We start from the raw sequence: 7,459 nt of genomic DNA on the forward strand, positions 1-7,459 counted from the left end.
TGTCTATTCCCAATTAGCCGTTTAAGTATGCTTAATGAAAGTACTAATTCTTTCATAGGCCGCCCATTGTTAGTATTTGACGTTCCTTATATTGCGGTATCAGGCTTCGCAGCAGGTTGCAAAACATTCATCACCCATGACTGTCCCCAATTGGGCTCAGAAGCTAAATGTCTATCATGACCTCTCTTTTTGAAAGTCCAAGAGCAAGCAAACTCTTCCTCCAGGAGAGGGAGCCAACAGATCACTAAAGACATCATCATTGCTCAAAGAAAACACCGAAAAACAATGGAAGCTTTAATTGGAGTGGAATCTGATAGACAGCACCTGATGCCAAGTCTGCATCTTCTAACACCTGCAGTCACTGCAGCAGCTGAATCCAATGTGTCCAAAAGGGATCTATTCTATTCAATTGCAAATGATCTAGATAAGACTGAGAATAAGATACTGCACGGGACATAGCAGAGTTGGTCAAGTTGAGTGGAGATGAGTTTGCTATTTGGCACAGCTTTTGCATCAATAAAGCAAGTAAAAGGTGTGAAAGATAAAAAAAAAGGGTGAAAGTGTGAAAAGTGAATTGGCCAAATTGAGGTGCATATAAAGTTTTTGCTTTCTTTCAATTCACTAATGAGGCTCATTTGAATCAGGTGAATTGAGTTCTGCTTTTGGAAACTCGGTTAAGAAGGGGTGCACCGGTCCTGGAGGTACTGCAATACCAGGTCAATGCGTGGAGTGGACAGAGCAAGATTTCCATCTCCTTGTTCTAAAAATCCATTTAATATATGGTCCCTAGAGAGGGGACGTATCAGATATTAAACTGATAAGAACAGATTTAATTTTTTTTTTTTCTGTTTATCAGTAGGACTTCAAAATAACAAAGGTGATCGCCTCCCGTTGCCTGGGAACCGTCCAGGCACAAGAGGGCTATGTGTCACCAGAAGGCGCACACACTCCCTCAAGGCCGGCAGACGTGCAATCCCAGGCACCTTCCAGTACCGACCAAGGTAGCGTCCTCCGAAACTACACTTGATCTTAGCCAAAAGGCCGAGAAGCTATAACCCGAATTGGTTACGGCCTTGAGTGGCACCCTGGCCTATACCGGACACATCTTAGGGAGAGGGAGACAAACCCACGCCTACAGAAGACATTTTGTCACCCAAGCCAAACCCTTGAAAAGGCTGTTTTGCAGAGCAAAAACAAGGAGAATGGTGCTTTTTGCAGCCGCCGCCCACTGCAATGAATCTGAATAACTCCTCCTTTTGGGCACAAGCACCTCCCCTCCCCCTTGCAGTCTTTCCAATTCATGATACAAAAAGACGGACGGACAGGACAGGACAGGACCATCTGCCTGACTTTCCGTCACTGCCACCCTTTGCCATCCTTGCCCGTAGAAAGCCCTTTCATCATCCCCAAACCCTAATCTTTTCCCTTCCCTTCCCAGCTGCGTCTCACTCCCTTTCATTAGGAAGTGAGCGCAGCCTTTTCTCCGTTCTGCACATGCGCGACGTTAAACACAAATGCGCAGGCGTGCGTTCCATTAGCCTCACTGCATTCCACTCCCATACAGGAAGTGGGCACAGCTATTACTACGGTCGCACATAAAAGAACCCACGGCCACCACTGCACATAGCTGACTCCACCACAGGACACCCACTTCTACACCAACGCAGGTAAGACAGGATCGGCACCTCTATGCTCCCGTTACAATCAGGCTCAGTCACCATGTGATAACGCTCTCAACTCTTTAGTTGCAGGCTCCCCTTGCTTCACCTCCACTGGCTGTGCTGCCATTTCCTCTCCCACCTGGAAGGTATACTTTATTCCACTATTTTCCTGTTTCTCTCTTCCCCCTTTTCCCATAACCTACTTTTATCTGCATTTGTGGGGTATCTATATGCTATTTACATCATAGTTTTATTCATTAATATGGAAGGGAAGAGTGCCCATGAGAGTGTTGAACTGCGGAGAGCAAAAGATTAAGCTGCTCCGATTTGCCACCATTGATAAGCTGTTCTCAGTAGATACACATGCTATCCAAACAGCAGCATCCACCATTGCTTCAGCCCACCCATTCAGTGACAGCTCACCAAGTCAGCCAGAGGAGTGGTGTAAGGAATTACACGTAGGCACTGACTCCACACCTTCACATCACAAGAAGGGGGTCTACAGGCTAGTGCAAGAATACGAGCAAGTCTTCAGCAAACATCCGCTAGACTTTTGAAAAATAAAAGGGGTCAAACACTACATCCCCACAAGTGCACACCCACCCATTAAAGAGAGATATAAGCCAAATCTACCTGCACATTACCAGTGTACCAAGGACATGTTGAGCAACATGAAGGAGGCTGGGGTTATCCGTGACAGTTGTAGCCTCTGGGCAGCTCCGTTGGTCCTGTTAAAGAAGAAGGACAGCACCACTCCCCTGTATTGAGGAATAGCTAGCTGCATTGACAACTGCAAATTATTTTTCTACCCTTGATCTCACTAGTCACTATTGGCAAGTGTCCGTTGCTGAGGCAGACCGGGAGAAGACCGCCTTTGCCACCCCGATGGGTCTCTGCGAGTTCAAAAGCATGCCCTTCGAGCTGTGCAATTTGCCAGGAACCTTCCAGAGGCTGATGGAATGCTGCTTGGGACACCGAAACTTTGAAACGGTACTGCTATACCTTTATGATGTTATTGTTTATTCTAACGCAAACAAGATTTTAGGGTGTATAAAAAGGGAGATTAGATCCGATGATCCCAACGTATTGTTACCCCTCTATAAATCACTTGTAAGGCCACATCTGGAATATGGGGTAAAGTCCTGAGCAGGTTGATAACCATTGGTTTGAGCATGGTAGGGTGTAGTACGCATCTTCCTGCATCGGTAAAAGCTGCAGAAGTCCTTGAAGATTTCCGCTTCAAAGGCAGTGCCTTGATCTGTGAGGACTCTCTCTGAGAAGCCATGAGGTCTGCATAAGTGTGCTTGGAAGACCTTCGCTGCAGTATGGGCCATTAGATCTTTGACTTGTACCACAACCATAAATCTCGAGTAGTTGTCTACCATCGTAAGTGCATACGTGAGCTCACCTCGATATTCTGCAACAAAACTCCCTTTTTCGATTTCAGTTTCAGCAAACACTCCTCTTCCTGTAGAAAATATTTATCATTACCTAAGACAGTCATTCTAATGCATGACAATATTAAGGCAATTTAGTTAAAACTTGTTTTAACTCACCTTTAAGGGGATTGATGTATTTCATGGTCAATCCAGGTTTGTCAGTGATGGCACTGACATAATGTATGGCGTCTTTTTCGGGCGTTATCCTTTGCCTTTTCATTGTGAAAATCCAGTTGCCTATATCAAAGCAAATTCTACTACTTGTAAAGTATGCAGAAAATGAAATGTAGAACATATAACATCAACTGCTTAGGAACGCATCATAGGTTAGTACTTAAAAGGATATTGTCATGTTCTAGTCATAATGCAAGCTGGACATTTTTCATGTTACCCTGTAATCGCCGGCCTGTTCTAATGCTCACAAGCCAAGATATAGGCTCAGCTGCTAAGGCTTCCCTCTGCCTTCTGAATGAAAATTGAATATGTCTGGCTCACTGTGTATATAGCAGGTGCTCAGAAAAAATAAGAGTCAATTCAATAGAAATAGCTCTGGCACACTATAGTGATCAATAACATAAGAAAAGAACTCTTAGAATGCTGAAAATTCTTTATTTGTGCAAAAGGATAATTCATCCAACGTTTCGAGCTTGTTTTTAGGTCTTTATCAAGGATAAAGTTATCTAAGATCATAAAGGGTTACAAAACCATATAAACACGTAATTAGTACATAGTACAACATAACAGTACAATATATTGCTACTTGAGAGTACAATGGGTCAAATGACCATGATGCACATACAAAAAAATTTTCCAAAGCCATAGTGAAAACATTTGTACTGAGGAAAGAAAATGTCCACATGACCTATCTGGAGAAACATTCTGGATCAAACAACCAAAAATAGTCAAGCAGGTAAATACACACCTATATGGATAACAGGATGATATGTGTTCAATTGTATAGCGTCATTGCCATTAAGGTAAAAATGGAAAACTTGCAATCCTATATAGTGAAGGAAATGAACACATATCATATCAAAGAACACAGGAACATGGGTGTGAGAAAAACCTCAATGTTTATACTTTGTTCTTTATAATGGTGTGAACATGTATATGTCTCAGTACCTTATGAACTTGAGAATTCTAGTGAGTAGATGATGAAAGCCTATTCCAGAACTGGAATCGGTAAATAATTGTAGGTGGAATCTAAATGAAAAGATGGTACAAGTGTTATCATGACACGTGGGCTATAACACAATGGACCGTGTGACAAAGAAGAAAGGAGAGAAAGAAGAGGAAGAAAATGGAACTACCTGTAACATTACGTGATAGTCACTGGTAAGTATCACTTGACAATTCAGGTGAAAAAGGATTCCTTTATTAAAGGGTTCTCAGTCGCCTCAGGATCATGAAATACTAGGGTAAATGATATGAGAATGGGTAAGAAGCACCACTAAAGGAAATATGAGATGCAGGACATATATCTATAAACCCCTGAACTACATGATAGAAATAAAAAGAAGAAAAAAGAAAAAAAAGAAGAAAGAAGAAGAACACATAGAATGCGGAAAGAGAATGGGTACAACTACCTGAGTTACTGCAGGGAGGCCCCTGGTAGGTATTGTGAGGGTTAGTGGAATTCCTTCACTGAAGGGTTCTCAGTTGCCTCAGGTTCGTGAAAAATGCTATAGACAAATAATGCCCGGAGAAAAGGGGTTCATATACAGCGAATAATGGTAATACAAGGTACATGTGTCCCATGTAATAGTATAAATATATATATATTGTACTAAGCTCTACACCAGAAATAGAAAGTAGTCCCTCTGCCTTCTGTCTAGGTGCCCTGAGTTATGTCCTGTAAACTGTCACAGTGACCTAGACACACATGTGTAGTAGGGGAATATCCCTGCTGAGATGCCAGTGCTAGAGCACTCGTTTGCTGTGGAGTTGAACGCTATGTGAGCAGTTCTTACCTTCAATGAGCAGAAGTCTCTTTTTTCAGATTTCAATATCTCTGTGGGTATCTGGCAGAAATATGGAATACTCTTTACTGCTAAGACCCTGTACACCACTCCCACTAAAGGGGGCTTTACACGCTGCGACATCGCTAATGCGGAGTCGTTGGGGTCACGGAATTTGTGACGCACATCCGGCCGCATTAGCGATGTTGCTGCGTGTGATACCGATGAGCGATTTTGCATTGTTGCAAAAACGTGCAAAATCGCTCATCGGTGACATGGGTCTCCATTCTCGATTATCGTTACTGCAGCAGTAACGATGTAGTTCGTCACTCCTGCGGTAGCACACATCGCTCCGTGTGACACCGCAGAAACTAGGAACCTCTCCTTACCTGCCTCCCAGCCGCTATGAGGAAGGAAGGAGGTGGGCGGGATGTTCCGGCCACTCATCTCCGCCCCTCCGCTGCTATTGGGCGGTCGCTCAGTGACGTCGCTGTGACGCCGCACGGACCGCCCCCTTAGAAAGGAGGCGGTTCGCCGGACACAGCGACGTCGCCGGGCAGGTAAGTATGTGTGACGGGTCTGGTCGGTGTTTGTGCGGCATGGGCAGCGATTTGCCCGTGTCGCGCAACAGATGGGGGCGGGTACCCACACTAGCGATATCGGGACCGATATCGCAGTGTGTAAAGTAGCCTTTAGTCACATGACCAAGACTGTATCTGTGTCCCTACAACACACTTGAGACAAATGTGTGTGTGAGCCTGCATTGTGGGGTATATATAATATATTATAGAGCTGGGAAGGATCATTCTAAGCAGTGAGCTGTTCCAGTATTTGTAGGAAAATACCCAGTAGAAGCATCAAACACAGCACCAATACCTCCCATCAGTATTCCACCACAGTGCCATGTAACCCATGCCCTACACTCCCATCTACACCAATACTATACAGGCACAAACTAGTATATCTGACTAAAAGCCCCCAAAATATGAAGAACGGCCTATAGTTGAGTGTGGATATAAAATCTATGTGAGCAGAGCTAGAATAGAAATCACTGATCGCATTGAAGTCATTCTGACCATAAATCACCATGATATCAAGGTGAGGAGTTGTGTGTTACTGCTGGGAGGAAAGGGTTAACAGTGGAATATTAAGGTGCATTTCTGTGTGCAGTGTTACTAGTCAATGTAACAATTCAGTATGAGCTGCTCTTGGTGCCGGGGGAGGGAGATGCTCTCCTGAGCAAGATAGATGGGGAATGAACATGATATCTATATAGTGTAAGGCAGGGGGTCTCAAACCAGGTGATCATGTCTGATCAACTGGTTACATTATGTCTGATTACCTTGTCTAACAGTTTTTTCTCCCCTTTCTTTACCTTCCAGGTTCCCATAGTCACGTGAAATATCCCTGTTGCACTTGATTACGGCTCACTATTCACTATAGGATGTCTTATATCTAACATCACACTCTCACCCATCAGCACTCTATAGGTTTGTATAAGGTATGCGCTTACACATCCGGTCCTCCATAGGTATTTCCACTTATGTAACACTATCCCTATGATCACTCATAACTCATACCCTTGTAGTCAATTACAGCCTCCTCTCTCCCCCCTCCCCTTCTCCCTTTCCATCTATAATTTTGCCAGTACAATATTAGTTTACATTAGGCACACACTCACATATTCCTTTCCTTAGTGATTTATTGTAATTCACATTCACATACAATTCTCTATGCCTGCCCCATTACTACATTCATACCTACTTGACCCTATCCTGATACCCCTTGTCTCACCTTGTTGGTCCCTACACCTGTTATCATGTCCTTTCCTGTGTCTGTCTTGTCACACAACACATTTTAGCATATAACTTGTGCTCCTTATTACCTGTCCTGCCTATTAGAATTATGTCCATTATGTCCATGCATGGCCCAATGAATCAAGTCTGTACTTCATATTCATGGTTTAAGCCTTTGGGTTCCAATGTGCCCAGAGTATATATCCAGAAAGATTCCCTTTCTTTGAGCTTCCTAATTCTATTGCCTCCTCTGCGTATGGCTTGGACATGTCCGATGACTTGGAATCTTAATTGGATCACTGTGTGATTATGCGTCACAAAATGGTGTGGGACTGGTAATAGAATCTGCTTACAATGTATTGTTGACTTGTGTTTAGCTCAAAGAAAGAGAATCTTTCTGGATATGTACTCTGGGCACATTAGAACCCAAGGGCTTAAACCGTGAATATGAAGTAAAGACTTGATTCATTGGGCCGTGCACCATGTCACCAAGTGTCCAATTGCATTGTCCAATGGCTCACAATGGTTATGCGTTTTCATTGGATGGATAATCGAAGCCATGTTTTTTTCCTTTCTGTTGGGTTTGTTGTGTGAGTAGCCTATAG

At 43.5% G+C, this 7,459-nt stretch overlaps 1 pseudogene; it reads right to left on the reverse strand.

The window, feature by feature from the left end:
* Window positions 1-679: 679 nt before the first annotated feature.
* On the reverse strand, window positions 680-882 carry LOC142262752 (U2 spliceosomal RNA; annotated as a pseudogene).
* Window positions 883-7,459: the final 6,577 nt, after the last annotated feature.

This window comes from Anomaloglossus baeobatrachus, unplaced genomic scaffold (genome assembly GCF_048569485.1).
Source record: "Anomaloglossus baeobatrachus isolate aAnoBae1 unplaced genomic scaffold, aAnoBae1.hap1 Scaffold_252, whole genome shotgun sequence".
In the NCBI taxonomy this organism is placed as follows: domain Eukaryota; kingdom Metazoa; phylum Chordata; class Amphibia; order Anura; family Aromobatidae; genus Anomaloglossus; species Anomaloglossus baeobatrachus.